Below are 18,455 nucleotides of genomic sequence, written 5' to 3'. Positions count from 1 at the left end.
CGGGGCTCGATCCCAGGACTCTGGGATCATGACCTGAGCCGAAGGCAGACGCTTAACGACTGAGCCACCCAGGCGCCACCAATACATGCCCTCCTTAATACCCATCACTGGGCTAACTCATCCCCCAAAACCCCTCCCCTCTAGTCTCTCATGGTTCTTCTTCGCCTCTGATTCCCCCCGCTTCATTTTTCCTTTCCTTCTCCTACTGTCCTCCATGCTATTCCTTATGTTGCACATATAAATGAAACCATATGATAATTATCTTTCTCTCCTTGACTTATTTCACTTAGCATAATCTCCTCCAGTTCCATCCATGTTGATGCAAATGGTGGGTATTCATCCTTTCTGATTGCTGAGTAATATTCCATTGTATATATGGACCACATCTTCTTTATCCATTCATCTGTTGAAGGGCATCTCAGCTCCTTCCACAGTTTGGCTATTGTGGAAATTGCTGCTATGAACATTGGGGTGCATGTGGCCCTTTTTTTCACTACATCTGTATCTTTAGGGTAAATACCCAATAGTGCAATTGCTGGGTCACAGGGTAGCTCTATTTTAAATTTTTGAGGCACCTCCACACTGTTTTCCAAAGTAGTTGTACCAACTTGCATTCCCACCAACAGTGTAAGAGGGTTCCCCTTTCTCCACATCCTCTCCAACATTTGTTGTTTCTTGCCTTGTCAATTTTTGCCATTCTAACTGGTATAAGGTGGTATCTCAATGTGGTTTTGATTTGAATTTCCCTGATGGCTAATGATGAGCATTTTTTCATGTGTTTGTTAGTCACTTGTATGTCTTCTTTGGAGAAGTGTCTGTTCATGTCTTCTGCCCATTTTTTGACTCGATTATTTGTTTTTTGGGTGTTGAGTGGAAATTTCTTTATAGATCTTGGATACCAGCCTTTATCTGTAGTGTCATTTGCAAATATAATCTCCCATTCTGTGGGTTGCCTCTTCGTTCTGTTGACTGTTTCTTTTGCTGTGCAGAAGTTTTTATCGGGAAGAATTCTCAAAAGTTCATTTTCGCTTTTGTTTCCCTTGGCTTTAGAGACATGTCTTGAAAGAAGTTGCTGTGGCCAATGTCAAAGAGGTTACTGTCTATGTTCTCCTCTAGGATTTTGATGGATTCCTGTCTCACATTGAGCTCTTTCATCCATTTAGAGTTTGTCTTTGTGTATGGTGTAAGAGAATGGTCAAGTTTCATTCATCTGTATATAGCTGTCCAATTTTCCCAGCACCATTTATTGAAGAGACTTTTTTCCATTGCATATTTTTTCCTGTTTGTTGAAGATTAGTTGACCATAGAGTTGAGGGTCTGTATCTGGGATTTCTCTTGTGTTCCATTGATCTATGTGTCTGTTTTTGTGCCAGTACCATGCTGTCTTGGTGATCACGGGCTTTGTAATATAGATTGAAATTAGGCAACGAGATGCCCCCAGCTTTGTTTTTCTTTTTCAACATTTCCTTGGTGATTCGGGGTCTTTTCTGGTTCCATACAAATTTTAGGATTGTTTGTTCGAGCACTTTGAAAAATGCCATTGGTATTTTGATCGGGATGGCGTTGAAAGTATAGATTTCTCTGGGCAGCATAAACAACAATGTTTATTCTTCTCATCCATGAGCATAGAATGTCTTTCCATCTTTTTGTGTCTTCTTCAATTTCCTTCATAAGTGTTCTGTAGTTTCTAGAGTATAGATGCTTTACCTGTTTGGTTAGGTTTATTCCAAGGTATTTTATGGTTTTTGGTGCTATTGTAAATGGAATCAATTCCTTAATTTATCTTTCTACAGTTATGTTGTTAGTGTATAGGAAAGCAACTGATTTCTGTGCATTGATTTTGTATCTTGCCACATTACTGAATTGCTGTATGAGTTCTAGTAATTTGGGGGTGGAGTCTTTTTATATTATTTAAAAATATATCATCGATATTGTATGAGAGTGGTTGTTATAAATGAAGAAAACCTGTTTACACCTACTATTGCAACATTAGCTAACAAAGTAGGAATCTGTTTTACTAAACTTTGCTAAATGCTAAAGTAATAAAGAGCTATTAAAGCCTCAAGAAGAAAACCAATTCATTTTAGTTATGATATCACCTAAAACTGAAGTATTATATAATAGCTAAACAGTGCCAAATGGATTTGGCTGAGATCAAAAGCCAAAAACTATTTCTTTTCTTTTCTTTGATGTTTGTCCTTGTTTTATTGTTTCCGGACATACCAAAACTATTCCTAAGAGTATGACCTTAGTCAAACATCTATTAAAGTTAGCTTTTGATCTCAACCCCCTTTTGGGGTAAAAAAATTTTAATCTTTAAATTTTTCTTCTAAAGACAATCATTCTATTGTGTGTTAATATTCCAATAGTGTGTGAGTAAATAGGATTCTCTGATATATGTGAAAGAAGATGGGTTAAATGGGACAATTATTTTTGTGTCAGAGACAAGAATCAAAAGAAAACATTTTTCTAAAGCTATTAAATGGAAAAAAAAATCCCTCCAAGTCAATGGAAATACTTTAACCAGTAAGTCTGCTGCTTTTTTGGGGTACTTTGATGAAAATGCCTTACAATTTGGTAGCAGGTAGCTGCTCATTTGTAATGTAATTTTCTCCTCACCAGTCATAGGTACTCCATGATTAATCAGGGAAAACACTTTTTCCTCCATAGATATTTAAAAAGATAAATCTTTGTTTAAAAAATATCTTAAAACCACTAGGAAGGATTATACATTTTTCATTCTTCCTTTCATCTATTAAGTAAACTATAGAGAAATTTTCATGATATATTAAAGACCCAAGAGAAATAACAAACACGGTGTGTTTGATGTCAGTGTATGTATGTGCATGTGACTATTGTTTACCCGTATGTATGATTATATTTTAAGTATTCAAGGTCTTTATAACCTTTTCTAAACCTTTATTCTCTAGAATGGTAAGTTCATTAGACACACATTTACCAAGTACTGCCTAATTGCAAGACGTAATTCTAAATCCTGCTATGAGTACAAAACTGGGTAAGGCATGTCAGTGTCCTATAGCAGCCTTCACAGTCTTCATTTTAGGTGGGGAAGTGAGGCCTACTTGTAGGCATAATCATCATAAAAGGCAGAAAGTGATAAATATGTTAACATAAATATGTGTATGTAAAGTAATATAGGAAAGTTCTAAGAAGAGAACTATTTCCAGTTGTGAGAATAAAGAAGGCTTTTTGGATTAATGGTATTTAAATTTTGTTTTAAAGATTGGTTAGGCTGCAGTTAGAAAGACAGGGATAAAAACATTCCGGCAAAAGAGACAATCTGTAAAGTTGTGAAGATGAGATAGTAGTGAGTTTGTCTGGGTGACCGAGTGTTTAGTCTGGTTAGAGTAGTTGTTATATGATAAAAAAAGAGTTGAAGCTTTGTCTATAAAGATGGGTGGGGCCAGATGTGGGAGGTTATAAATACCAAATTAAGAATTCTGGACTTGATTCTATAGGCAGTGGTGAACAACTAAATATTTTTGTGAAAGTGAGGAATATGAAAGTACCGCTGCTTATGAAAATATCACTAAGACAGTATGGGATAGACTGGAAGGGGAAGAATGAGAGGCAGGGAGATCACTTAGAAAGCTCTTCAATTAGTCTAGCTGAGAAGGAATGTCAACTTATTAAAATAGATTATGGAATTTTAGTTCATTTTAGAGTCAAGATTTCAATTTTACTTTCATAATGTATGAGTTTGAAGTAATACTATTTAAAATCTGCTTTGGAAAATTAATGTTGTGTTTGAAATTACTGGCAGCAGGAATTCAAACTAAAAAAGGAAGATGCACTTTATCTATACAATCTGATTATTTCATGTGGAACTTTCTAAAGTTCCCATGCTCCCAAATCAATTGCAACGAGCCAGAGCAAATATCTTTTTTTTAAATGTGTCAATCATACTTGACATTCATGGCAATTATTAAAAAAAATAACACATATAACTAATCTAAGATCCTGTGAGGGGCATCTGGGTGGCTCAGACGTTAAGCGTGTGCCTTCCGTTTGGGTCATGATCCTAGGGTCCTGGGATTGACCCCACATTGGGCTCCCTCCTCCACGGGAAGTCTGCTTCTCCCTCTCCCACTCCCCCTGCTTGTGTTCCCTCTCTCACTGTGTCTCTCTCTGTCAAATAAATAAAATCTTAAAAAAAAAATAAACTAAGATCCTGTATTCCTTAAAAAAAAAAGTAGAGAGTAATAACTGGCTAAGACAGAGTTTCATTTGATAGAGTTTAAGTGCTTCATTACTAAGATCACCAACAGGAGGAATGGTGATATAGATCACCTTGAAATTATACTTTTTCACTCAGGAAAGCCCATGATTTATGCCAATCGATTTGTACAAATTACTACAGTCTTTATGAAAACACAGCCTTCCAAAAATATCAGAGACCTAGGAGGGTAACAAAATAAAAATAACAAATCAATTGAAATGAAAGGGAATATAAACAGAACATAGTTTAGTGAACTGGAAACTGGGATGATGTTTGTCCTTGTTTTATTGTTTCTGGACATACCATCTTACTTCCAGGAACAATAGCCATGGAAATTGACAAAACCACAAAAGGTGAAATTCCTTGTCTCATCATCAAGATGGTGTCGCATTCCTAGCATTGTCCTGGGCCATTCCATTCTCATCTACCGCCCAGCTGTGTATGTTAGTTTATCTCTAGCTATAAGAAGTTTTGAAGTCAGACATATTATTACTAAGATGTTTGGAATTCTGACTGAAATAAAAGGTTAGAAGAGAGATAAATTTCTTTATGGCCTCTGTTTCATTTGATCCATTTGTGGTAGTATGCCCCTTTAGCAAGCTGAAGCTATTGGTTGCAAGTAGAAAAAAAATGGTTTTTGTCTCTTTCTGAATTTATTGTTAATGGGACTGACACAATAGAGGAAGCCAGAAAGAATGCGCTATCTTATGAATCATCCATTAGTCCTCAGCTCCATGTAGAATCTTTTTTAATGTGTATGCATGTTGGCATGTGTGTGTGTGTATGTATCTCTCCTCTATTAATGATCTGGCCTAATTATTTAATTTAGAATTATTTTTCTATTACCCAAACACTAACTCATATATATGAGATAGTAGCATCCTTTTAAAGATTTTATTTATTTATTTATTTATTTATTTATTTATTTATTTATTTTTATTTATTTATTTGAGAGAGAGACACAGAGAGAGAGATCACAAGCAGGGGAGAGGGAGAAGTAGGCTCCCCACCAAGCAGGGAGTCTGATGTGGGGCTTGATCCCAGGACCCTGGGATCATGACCTGAGATGAAGGCAGCTGCTTATCTGACTGAGCCACCCAGGTGCCCCTCAAGATAATAGCATTTTTCAGCAGGGATGAACAGGAGTCATAACACTCCTTTGCACCATCTATTCTACTGGGCCATAATGAAATAGTGGATGCCTGTAGTTCAAACATCTTAGTGTCTTAACAGGATAACATTCTCTACAGCAATTTTAGGAGAAAATAATGTTCATTAGATACTTTTTAGTGTTAGAAGGCATGAGTACATAATTTCCTAAACCCTGCCCATCCTGGAAATGATATTACTGTCAGAAGAATGGCGGCTCTATTTAAAGTAAAACTGCTATGAAAAGATGCTCAACATCACTCATCATCAGGGAAATACATATCAAAACTACAATGAGATATCAACTCACACCTGTCAGAATGGCTAAAGTTAACAACACATGAAACAACAGGTGTTGGCAAGGATGAGGAAAAAGGGGAACCCTCTTGCACTGTTGGTGGGAGTGTAAACTGGTGCAGCCACTCTGAAAAACAATATGTAGGTTTCTTAAAAAGTTAAAAATAGAACTACCCTACTATCCAGCAATTGCATTACTAGGTATTTATCCAAAGGATACAAAAATACTGATTTGAAGGGACACAGGCTCCCCAGTGTTTATAATAACATTGTCAACAATAACCAGATTATGGAAAGAGCCCAAATGTTCATCAACCAATAATAGTACATATAATAGACTATTACTCAGACATAAAAAAAGAATGAAATTTTGCCATTTGCATCCACGTGGGTGGAGCTAGAGTATACTATGCTAAGCTAAATAAGTCATTCAGAGAAAGACAAACACTATATGATTTCACTCATATGTGGAATTAAGAAAGAAACAGATTAAAAAAAGAAAGAAACTGATGAATATTGGGGGGAAAGAGAAGCAAACCATAAAATAGATGCTTAACTATAGAGAAAAAACTGAGTGTTCCTGGAAGGGAAGTGGGTGGGGGGATGGGTTAAATGGGTGATGGGTATTAAGGAGGGCACTTTTTGTGATGAGTGCTGGGTTTATGTAATTGGTGAATCACTAAATTCTATTCCTGAAACTAATATTACAGTATATGTTAACTAACTGGAATTTGAATACAAACTTGAAACAAAAAATAAAATAAAATGAAATAAATAAAATAAGATAACCTTGTGAAAATTGTACTCTCCATTAAGGTTCTTTAAGAAGGTTATTTTAATTGCTACACAATATTTCATCATATGAATGTATCATAAGTTTGCATTAAATATTTGAGTTATTTCCCATTTTTGTTGATTCTATATGACTGTAATAAAATATTTTCTACTAAATAAATAATAAATAAATAAATAAATAAGTAAAACTGCATATGATATAGAAGAATTTTTAGCCATGCCACTCTGGTAGCTAGCATTTTCTGGTCCTAGAAATTTAGGTAGTTTACTTTTAATATGGAAATAACAACACCAGAAAACTTGCATTGTATTCCATTATTTAAAAGGCAATAGACTGGTGAGTTTCAAAAGTGACAAAAGTCTTGAGTTACTGCACTGCATTTTATGAGGCAAAGTAACATAAGCTTTAAAGAATAATCTTGCCAGATACCTTGTGTCCATTGAAGATCCAAGAATAAGAGCCAGTTTCTCATGATATCTATTTACTCTCCCTTGTAACTCACATAACAAATGTTCATGTTGTTGGTTTTGTCAGGTAGCTTCAAGTAATTGTGAGTTCAGATAACTAATAGAGATATAGTTATCAGTATTTATGTCTAAGTATGCAGCAACACATACAAATAATTACATATGATTATTATTATTATAGTGTGCATAATTTAGACTTTCTTTTTTATCTCTTTCTCTTTGGAGAGTTAGAATCAATCTCTTAGATTTAAAAGAATTAGCTTCACATTTCCTTAAATATTATACAAATGAAAGCCCCTGAGACCTGACCACAAATTTATTCATGCATTTATATCAACACACATATGGTTAATTTCATGTGTTATTTTTTATTTATTTATTTATTTATTATTTTTTTAAATTTTATTATGTTATGTTAGTCACCATACAATACATATTTAGTTTTTGATGTAGTGATCCACGATCCATTGTTTGGGTATAACACCCAGTGCTCCATGCAATACTTGCCCTCCTCAATACCCATCACCTGGCTAACCCATCGCCCCACCCCCCTCCCCTCTAAAACCCTCAGTTTGTTTCTCAGAGTCCATAATCTCTCATGGTTCATCTCTCCCTCCAATTCCCCCCCCCTTCATTTTCCCCTTCCTTCTCCTAATGGTCTCCATGTTATTCCTTATTTCCACAAATAAGTGAAACCATATGATAGTTGACTTTCTTTGCTTGACTTATTTCACTTAGCATAATCTCCTCCAGTCCCATCCATGTTGATGTAAAATTTGGGTATTCATCCTTTCTGATGGCTGAGTCATAGTCTATTGTATATATGGACCACATCGTCTTTATCCATTCATCTGTTGAAGAGCATCTCGGCTCTTTCCACACTTTGGCTATTGCGGATATTGCTGTTATGAACATTGGGGTGCATATGGCCCTTCTTTTCACTACATCTGTGTCTTTGGGGTAAATAGTAGTGCAATTCCTGGGTCATAGGGTAGCTCTATTTTTAATTTTTTGAGGTATCTCCACACTGTTTTCCAAAGTAGCTGTACCAGCTTGCATTCCCACCAACAGTGTAAGAGGGTTCCCCTTTCTCCACAACCTCTCCAACATTTGTTGTTTCTTTCCCTGTCCGTTTTTGCCATTCTAACTGTTGTAAGGTGGTATCTCAGTGTGGTTTTGATTTGAATTTCCCTTGTGGTTAATGATGATGAACATTTTTTCATGTGTCTATTAGCCATTTGTATGTCTTCTTCAGAGAAGTGTCTGTTCACGTCTCCTGCGCAGTTTTTGACTTGATTATTTGTTTTTTGGGTGTTGAGTTTGAGAAGTTCTTTATAGATCTTGGATACAAGCCCTTTATCTGTAGTGTCATTTGCAAATATCTTCTCCCATTCTGTGGGTTGCCTCTTTGTTTTGTTGACTGTTTCCTTTGCTGTGCAGAAGATTTCTATTTTGATGAAGTCCCAAAAGTTCATTTTTGCTTTTGTTTCACTAACCTTTGGAGATGTATCTTGAAAGAAGTTGCTGTGGCCGATGTCAAAGAGGTTACTGCCTATGTTCTCCTCTAAGATTTTGATGGATTCCTGTCTCACATTGAGGTCTTTCATCCATTTTGGGTTTACCTTTGTGTATGGTGTTAGAGAGTGGTTGAGTTTCATTCTTCTACATGTGGCTGTCCAATTTTCCCAGCACCATTTAGTGAAGAGACTTTTTTCCATTGCATATTTTTTCCTGTTTTGTCGAAGATTAGTTGACCATAGAGTTGAGGGTCCATTGGTCTATATGTCTGTTTTTGTGCCAGTACCATGCTGATTTGGTGATCACTGCTTTGTAATATAGCTTGAAATCGGGCAACATGATGCCCCCAGCTTTGTTTTTCTTCTTCAACATTTGCTTGGCGATTCGCCATCTTTTCTGTTTCCATACAAATTTTAGGATTGTTTGTTCCACCACTTTGAAAAATGTCATTGGAATTTTGATCAGGATGGCATTGAAGGTATAGATTGCTCTGGGTAGCATAGACATTTTAACAATGTTTATTCTTCCGATCCATGAGGATGGAATATTTTTCCATCTTTTTGTGTCTTCAATTTCTTTCATGAATGTTCTGTAGTTCTTAGAGTATAGATCCTTTACCTCTTTGGTTAGGTTTATTCCGAGGTATCTTATGGTTTTTAGTGCCGTTGTAAATGGAATCGTTTCTCTATTCTCTCTTTCTACAGTTGCGTTGTTAGTGTATAAGAAAGCAACTGATTTCTGTGCATTGATTTTGTATCCTGCCACATTACTGAATTACTGTATGAGTTCTAGTATTTTGGGGTAGAGTCTTTTGGGTTTTCCAAATAGAGTATCATGTCGTCTGTGAGAAGAGAGTGTTTGACTTCTTCTTTGCCAATCTGAATACCTTTTATTTCTTTTTGTTGTCTGATTGCTGTTGCTAGGACTTCTAGTACTATGTTGAACAATAGTGGTGAGAGTGGGCATCCTTGACATGTTCCTGATCTTAAAGGAAAGGCTCTCAGCTTTTCCCCATTAAGGATGATAGTCACTGTGGGCTTTTCATAGATGGATTTAATGAACTTGAGGAATGTTCCTTTTATCCCTATACTTGAACAGTTTTAATCAGGAAAGGATGCTGTATTTTGTCAAATGCTTTTTCTGAATCAATTGAGAGGACCATATGGTTCTTCTCTCTCCTCTTATTAATGTGTTCTATCACACTGTTTGATTTGTGAATGATGAACCACCCTTGCATCCCAGGGATAAATCCCACTTGGTCATGATGGATGATTCTTTTAATGTATTGTTGGATCCTATTAGCTAGGATTTTGTTGAGGATTTTGGAATCCATATTTATCAGGGATATTGGTCTGAAATTCTCGTTTTTGATGGGGTCTTTGCCTGGTTTGGGGATTAAGGTAATGCTGGCCTCATAGAATGAGTTTGGAAGTTTTCTTTCTGTTTCCATTTTTGAAACAGTTTCAGGAGAATAGATATTATTTCTTCTTTGAATGTTTGGTAGAATTCCCCAGGGAATCCATCAGGCCCTGGACTCTTGTTTTTTGGGAGGTTTTTGATCACTGCTTCAATCTCGTTACTGGTTATTGGCCTATTCAGGTTGTCAATTTCTTCCTGTTTCAGTCTTGGCAGCTTACAGGTGTCCAGGAAGGCCTCCATTTCATCCAGATTGCTCAGTTTATTGGCATATAGTTGTTGATAATAATTTCTAATAATTGTTTCTATTTCCTTGGTTTTAGTCATGATCTCTCCCCTTTCATTCATAATTTTATTAATCTGGGTCCTTTCTCTTTTCTTTTGGATAAGTCTGGTCAGTGGTTTATCTATCTTATTAATTCTTTGAAAGAACCAGCTTCCAGTTTCGTTGATCTGATCTACTGTGTTTCTGGTTTCTAATTCATTCTGCCTCACTTATCCTAGCTGTTAGATTATCTAGATTAGATTGGATATCATTGATAACATTTTTAAATTCTGCCAGTTCAACTTTCATTTCTGCCCTTAGGGACTCTATGTTGCCATTAATCGATTTCTCCATTCTAGCTATTGTCTTCACAATTGCTAGGCTGAATTCCATCTCTGACATCTTGGTTATATCTGAATCCATTTGTAAATCTGTGGCATAAGTCATAATCTCTGAGTCTTTCCTATTTTGGGGGTTCCTCCTCCTAGTCATTCTGTTGATGGATGGTTGAGGGAATGTATAGAGTCCAAATTATTGAGCACAACCCAAGCAAGATACACCTGTTTTTTAGGGACCTTAGGGTTGCTGGCCTCTTGTTTTCCCAGCCTCTCTTCTGGGGGAGTGTTCTGCCATGCTGTTACTCAGGCAACCCTGTTTGGGCAGAGTTGCCCTGCCCGCTGTGGCAGGGGATGGACTCAGTGGAAACCGTTTTTTTTTTTTTTTTTTTTTTTTTTTGGGGGGGGGGGGGCTTTTGTTCCCTGGTGGCTTTACATGTCTCTTCTGAGAGTCAGAGCAGAAGAGACCCTTTCCAACCTTCTGCCTTAGAGCAGAGAGATCGCAGTCTTTTCTTCAGTGAACTCTCCAGGCCACACTATCTCCGTTTCTGTCTGTGCTGCTATAAACTGCAGTGTCCTGGGTTGTGCGCCCCTCAGCAGTGTTCACAGTCCTCACCTCCATCTCAGGGGCATGTCTCTGCCCTTTGTGCTTGTAAAACCGCCAGCTGCCCCCAGTTTGCACGGGTGGCCCTGCCGCTCCAGTTTCCGTCTAAAGTCCTTTCCCCAGCACTACCATCCCCAGCGTGGGAGGTTATCACCCTCCAGTGGTGTAGGATCCCCATGGCCAGGCTCCCTCCCACTGCCATTTATCCTCCAATATCTGCTCGTGGAATCAGGGCTCCCCGTTTCATACCTCGAAACCAACCACCTGCGATCTTCTGTTTGTAGAGATCCAGATCTATCTTCTTACATCTCAGGCTGATTTCGTGGGTGTTCAGAGTGGTCTGGTAGATATCTAGCTCAATTGCAGGGACTGGTTGGAATAGGGTCCCCTACTCCCCCGCCATCTTTTCCCCCGGTCTCATGTGTTCTTTAAATTTAGAATAAGATAAGTTCTGTCACAAAATTGTTCTATAATTATGTTCAATGTAACACATTCTGGAACAGATGCTTGACATATAGTGCTTCAGTAGGCATAAGCATAAGCTGATCATAAAGAATGGCATCATCAGACAGTGAATGAGTAAAATAAAGGCAGAGTTATTGCCACTTGCAGTGTTTGACAACCATCTCTGTCTTTGCCCTCTACTCACATTTGTTATTACATCTTGGAGGAAGGTCAGGCAGAACGTGATTGTGGAGAGACTGCAGAATACACCTATTACTAGAGAATCACACACAACTGTTAGTGTTGGGCAAGTAGCTATTTTTCTTCCTCCTGGTCATGTCCCTTCACAATACCCATTTGGTTATTCTCCAGTCATTCACTGGACACCACCATGAACCCAGTACAGTGTCTGGGATCAAGAAATGCAAAGGTAAGAATAATTCAGTTTCTCCCAGTAAGGAGCTTGCAGACTAGGTAAAGGAGACAGGATTTACATGTAAAATCAATAAATGACAAGTCAATAAATTGTTATCTTGGAAGTAATGTATTCCATATAGACTCATTGAAAGTTAACATTGGATTGAACCTCATTTTTAAAATTTTTATTTTACTTAAATTCTATTAGTTAACATATAAAGTATCATTAGTTTAATTAGGGTTCAGTTTTGTTAGTTGAATATAACACCCAGTGCTCATTACATCACGTGTCCTCCTTAATGCCCATCACCCAGTTACCCCATCACCTCACCCATCTTCCCTCCAGCAACCTTCAGTTTGTTTCCTATAGTTAAGAGAGTCTTATGGTTTGTCTCCCTCTATGATTTCGTCTTGTTTTATTTTTCCCTCCCTTCCCCTATGATCCTCTGCATTGTTTCTTATATTCCACATATGAGTGAAATAATATGATAATTGTCTTTCTCTGGCTGACTAATTTCATTTAGCATAATACCCTCTATTTCTATCCATGTCGTTGCAAATGGTAAGATTTCTTTTTGGATGGCTGTGTAATATTCCATTATATGTATATAATGTAACTGGTGAATCACTAAATTCTATTCCTGAAACTAATATTACACTATATGTTAACTAACTGGAATTTAAATAATAACTTGAAACAAAAAATAATAAAACAAAATAAAATAAAATTAAATTAAATTAAATAACCTTGTCAAAATTGTACCCTCCATTAAGGTTCTTTAAGAAGATTATTTTAATTGCTACACAATATTTCATCATATGAATGTATCATAACTTTGTATTAAATATTTGAGTTATTTCCCATTTTTGTTGATTGTATATAAGTATAATAAATTTTTTTTCTACAAAAGAAAGAAAAGAAACAAAGAAAGAAGAAAGAAAGAAAAAGAAAAGCTGCATAGGATGTAGAAGAATTCTTAGCCATATGGTATATACATATATACCACATCTTCTTTATCCATTCATCTGTTGGACATCTGGGCTCTTTCCACAGTTTGGCTATTGTGGACATTGCTGCTATAAACATTGTGGTGCAGGTGTCACTTTGGATCACTACATTTGTATCCTCTGGGTACCCCGTAGTGCAATTGCTGGGTCATAGGGTAGCTCTATTTTAATTTTTTGAGGAACGTCCATACTGTTTTCCAGAGTGGCTGTACCAGCTTGCATTCCCACGAACAGTGTAAGAGGGTTCCCCTTTCCCCACCTCTTTGGTAACATTTGTTGTTTCCTGACTTGTTAATTTTAGCCATTCTGACTGGTGTGAGGTGGTACCTCACTGTGGTTGTGATTTGTATTTCCCTGATGCCAAGTGATGCAGAGTGTTTTTTTCATGTGTCTGTTGGCTATTTATATGTCTTCTTTGGAGAAATGTCCATTCATGTTTTCTGCCCATTTCTTGATTGGATTTTTTGTTTTTTGGGTATTGAGTTTGATAAGTTCTTTATAGATCTTGGATACTAGCCCTTTATCTGATAAGACATTGGCAAATATCTTCTCCCATTCTGTAGTTTGTCTTTTGGTTTGGTTGACTGTTTCCTTTGCTGTGCAAAACCTTTTTATATTGATTAAGTCCCAATAGTTCATTTTTGCTTTTGTTTTTGTTGCCTTTGGAGAAGTGTCTAACAAGAAGTTGCTGTGGCTAAGGTTAAAGAAATTGCTGCCTGTGGATTTTGATGGAGTCCTGTCTCACATTTAGGTCTTTCATCCATTTTGAGTTTATCTTTGTCTATGGTGTAAGAGAATGGTCCAGTTTCATTCTTCTGCATATGGCTGTCCAATTTTCCCAACACCATTTGTTGAAGAGACTGTCTTCTTTCCATTGGATATTCTTCCTTGCTTTGTCAAAGATTAGTTGACCATAGAGTTGAGGGTCCATTTCTGGGTTTTCTATTCTGTTCCATTGATCTATGTGTCTGTTTCTGTGCCAGTACTGTACTGTCTTGATGATTACAGCTTTGTAATATAGCTTGAAGTACAGAATTGTGATGCCACCAGCTTTGGTTTTCTTTTTCAACATTCCTCTGGCTATTTGAGGTCTTTTCTAGTTCCATATAAATTTAAGATTATTTATTCCCTCTGTGAAAAATGTTGATGGTATTTTGATAGGGATTACATTGAAAGTGTAGATTGCTCTGGGTAGCATAGACATTTTAACAATATTTGTTTCCAGTCCATGAGCATGGAATGTGTTTTCATTTATTTACGTCTTCTTCAATTTCTTTCATAAGTGTTCTATAGTTTTCATACTACAGATACTTTACCTCTTTAGTTAGGTTTATTCTTAGGTATCTTATGGTTTTGGTGCAATTGTAAATGGGATTGATTCCTTAATTTCTCTTTCTTCCTTCTCATTGTTAGTGTATAGAAATGCAACTGATTTATATGCATTGATTTTATATCCTGCAACTTTGCTGAATTCCTTTATGAGATCTCAGTTTTTGGGTGGAATCTTTTGGGTTTTCCACATAGAGTATTATGCCATCTGCTAAGAGTAAAGTTTTGACTTCTTCTTTGCCAATTTGGATGCCTTTTATTTCTTTTTGTTGTCTGATTGCTGAGGCTAGGATTTCCAATACTATGCTGACCAACAGTGGTGAGAGTAGACATCCTTGTCGTGTTCCTGACCTTAGGGGAAAAGCTCTCAGTTTTTCCCTATTGAGAACGATATTCGCTGTGGGCTCTTTGTAGATAGCTTTTATGATATTGATTTATGTTCCCTCTCTCCCTACACTTTGAAGAGTTTTAATTAAGAAAGGATGCGGTATTTTGTCAAATGCTTTTTCTGCATCTATTGAGAAGATCATATGGTTCTTGTCCTTTCTTTTATTAATGTGATGTATCATATTGATTGATTTGTGGACGTTGAGCCACTCTTGTAGCCCAGGAATAAATCCCACGTGGTCATGGTGAATAATCCTTTTAATGTACTGTTGGATCCTACTGGCTACTATTTGGTGAGAATTTTTGCATTCATGTTCATCGGGGTTATTGGTCTGTAGTTCTCTTTTTTGGTGGGGTCTTTGTCTGGTTTTGGGATCAAGGTAATGCTGGCCTCATAAAATGAGTTTGGAAGTTTTCCTTCCATTTATATTTTTTGAAACAGCTTTAGAAGAATGGGTATTATTTCTTCTTTAAATATTTGGTAGAGTTCCCTGAACGTCATTTTTTAAAGACAATATTTTTAGAGCAGATTTAGCTTTACAATAAAATTAAGATGAAAGTGAATAGATTTCCTTTATATCTCATACTTACCCATATGCATAGCCTTTCCTATTATCAATATCATTTAACAGAATGGTACATTTATTACCAACGATGAACTACATTGATACATCATTATCACCCAAAGTCCATAGTTTACTTTTGGGTTCACTCTTGGTTTTGTACATTTTATGAGTTTGGCAAATACATAATGACATATATCCATCATTATAATACATACAGAGTGTTTTCATTGCCTCCAAAATGCTGTGCTCTATTTATCTCCCCCCACACACCCATCCCTGGCAACCATTGATCATTTTATTTTTTCCATTGCTTTATGATTTCCAAAATGCCATTTAATTGAAATCATACTATATATAGCCTTCTCAGTTTGGCTTCTTTCACTTTGTAATATGCATTTAAGGTTTCTTCATGTCTTTTCATGACATGCTGGCTCATTTCTTTTTAGCACTGAATAATATTCTATTGTTTACATATACCATATTTTACTTATCTATTCACCTACAAAGGGCATCTTGTTTGCTTCCTTGAAACACATTTTAATGACAAGAAAATTGATTCTGAGAGGTCAAGTGACTCAGATAGGCTTATAACTAGATATAGGTAAACCCAGTTTTAATATCTAGCCTTTCTGATCTCATACAGTATTCTTTACATCTTTATTTGGGCTAGACAACCACTATCCTTGCAGTTTTCTCAGGTCTTTCTTGATGTTATAATTTACACTTCTGAGTATCATAAATATGCTAATTGTCTTAAAAATGCAGATTTTTTTAACAACCAACATTTCTATATGTTTTGTTGGATTTTTCAGTCTTTATTTAAGTCATATCTAAGTGTTTAGAATGCAAAATGTCATAATGTTGAAAAAAACATCACAGGATCATTGTAGTAGTTTTCTGTGGCAATGTAGCATAGCAGTATTGGATAACTACTATCCAGAAGAGTGGAGAATTGATTGTATATGTCATTCTCTGGCATTTATATGGCATATCCGAGGGAAGACCAGGTACTTAAAAGTCACAAATGGCAGTGATCTTCAGGAAGTCAATTACGTTTCAGGAACGTGTTTTGTTATTGAAGTTTAATATTCTTCTAATGACAGTTTGATACCTTTTGAACAAACACAGAATACATTTGAATTTTCATTAGCTGCTACACAGAAGTTAGCACTAGAGACTAAATTTAGGCCAAAATAGATTTTAGTTTGAGGCTAATTTCCCATTTATTCTATTTCTAAAGAAAAATGAATAGGAAGTTCCCCTCCTGAATTTTCCATCTAAACAAAAATGTATTCATTTGCTTTAATTTTGAAGTGTGTTGCTGGTTTTCCACACAGGCAGAAACAACTTTCGAAAAAGCAGCAAGGATACAAGCCCTTATAGCTACAGTGAGCCAAACAAACCATGTAGAGAGAATGAAATTCCATAGAAATAACCACTTTTTAAAATTAATATCCTAGGGGCACCTGGGTGGCTCAGTTGTTAAGCGTCTGCCTTCGGCTCAGGTCATGATCCCAGGGTCCTGGGATCGAGTCCCACATCAGGCTCTCTGCCCAGCAGGAAGCCTACTTCTCTCTCTCCCACTCCCCCTGCTTGTGTTCCCTCTCTCGCTGTGTCTCTCTCTGTTAAACAAATAAAATCTTAAAAAAAATAAAAAATAAAATTAATATCCTGAGTGAAAATGCTTAAAGTATATCTTCCTAAACATCTTCTGATTTTCTCAAATGCATATTTCAAAATACATTTAGTGAATTGAATTTCCTTACCAATCTGGAAACTATCTTAAGGTAAACTTGGTTTTTGTTATATATTTGAACTTGGCCAGGTTTTTCTATCAATGCTGCTAATGTTAATTTACTCTATTCCTCTCTTTTCTATTTTTTGGTGTTAACTGCTGCAGAGCCATCCAAATCATCCAAAATTAGGCTGTACTTCTGTCAATTACTGTTATTGTTGATTTGCAAATCAAAAGTGAATTGACAACGTATGAGTATTCTTTTCAACTTTCTTTTGTGAATGTAACTCTTTTCTGTGACTGTTTCTATAAATTAAACTTACAGTGCAGATGTTGTATATCTTATTGCATATGTTCTTGTTGACTCTGTTGTTATAGTCAAACACATTTCAAAATGTGAAGGGCCAAGTCAGAGAGATGAACTGCAGGGAAATCCGAGAGAGGAGGCCTCACCACACTGAAAAATTGTAGAGCCCCAAATGCCAGGTCTCCACCAGCTTCCCCTCCATTCTCCCCACCAGCATACATCTGATTCCACCCCTCCCCTGCTGGAAGCCCATCCACGCTTTCCCTCCGAGCTCAGAGCCATGCTGACCTCGTCCTCAGCCTGGTGTACAGGCTGCACACGTCCCTCCAGTGAGCTCTTCCTGCCTGAGGGCCTTCATAAGTCAGGCCCCCCTGGGTCACTCTTCTTGACTCTCCCTCCCTCTGTCTCAGAGGTCCCCCTAATTCAATGTGTGTTTCCCATCATGTTCTCAGGGAGCATCCCGTTTCTTCTCTTCCATCATTGTTGTACCATTTTAAATTATATACTTCATTCGTGTGGTTAAAAAAAATGTAAATTAACTTTGCTTAACATGTTTGAACTGAAACTTAAATACTTTATTTAAGCAACTACAGAAGAAAAAGAGCCACAAATTTGGCAGTATACTAGAAACTAATAGTCTCTTCTTTTTTATAACTTTGTTATCAGTTTTTGATTATAGGAGATCACTGACTTGAACAAATATGTTCTCTTTTGTGGTAACAAAATATACATAGCATAAAATTTACCATTTTAAAACATTTTAGTATACAGTTCAGTAGTATTAGGTACATTCACATCATCATGCAATCATCACCTAAAATATGGAATGCTTCACAAATTTGCATTTTTATCCTTATCCAGGGGTCATGGTAATTTTCTCTGTATTGTTTTAATTTTAGTGTATGTGCTAATGAAGCAAAAATCCATATATGTATATACATGTATTTGTTACTTTTTTTTTTTTTTTTGGTTAAATTGTCTCTTTTTTTATTATTATGTTATGTTAATCACCATACATTACATCATTAGTTTTTGATGTAGTGTTCCATGATTCATTATTTGCATATAACACCCAGGGCTCCATGCAGAATGTGCCTTCTTTAATACCCATCACCAGGCTAACCCATCCTCCCACCCCCCTCCCGTCTAGAACCCTCAGTTTGTTTTTCAGAGTC

At 36.4% G+C, this 18,455-nt stretch overlaps 1 non-coding gene across 1 annotated transcript; it reads right to left on the bottom strand.

Annotated features, from left to right (window-relative positions):
- Positions 1-18,095: 18,095 nt before the first annotated feature.
- On the bottom strand, positions 18,096-18,199 carry LOC116623180. The gene has a single exon (XR_004297690.1). It is a non-coding gene; the product is annotated as a U6 spliceosomal RNA (small nuclear RNA).
- Positions 18,200-18,455: the final 256 nt, after the last annotated feature.

Source organism: Phoca vitulina, unplaced genomic scaffold (assembly GCF_004348235.1).
Source record: "Phoca vitulina isolate PV1807 unplaced genomic scaffold, GSC_HSeal_1.0 scaffold57, whole genome shotgun sequence".
In the NCBI taxonomy this organism is placed as follows: domain Eukaryota; kingdom Metazoa; phylum Chordata; class Mammalia; order Carnivora; family Phocidae; genus Phoca; species Phoca vitulina.
This window is presented reverse-complemented; position numbering and strand designations above follow the sequence as displayed.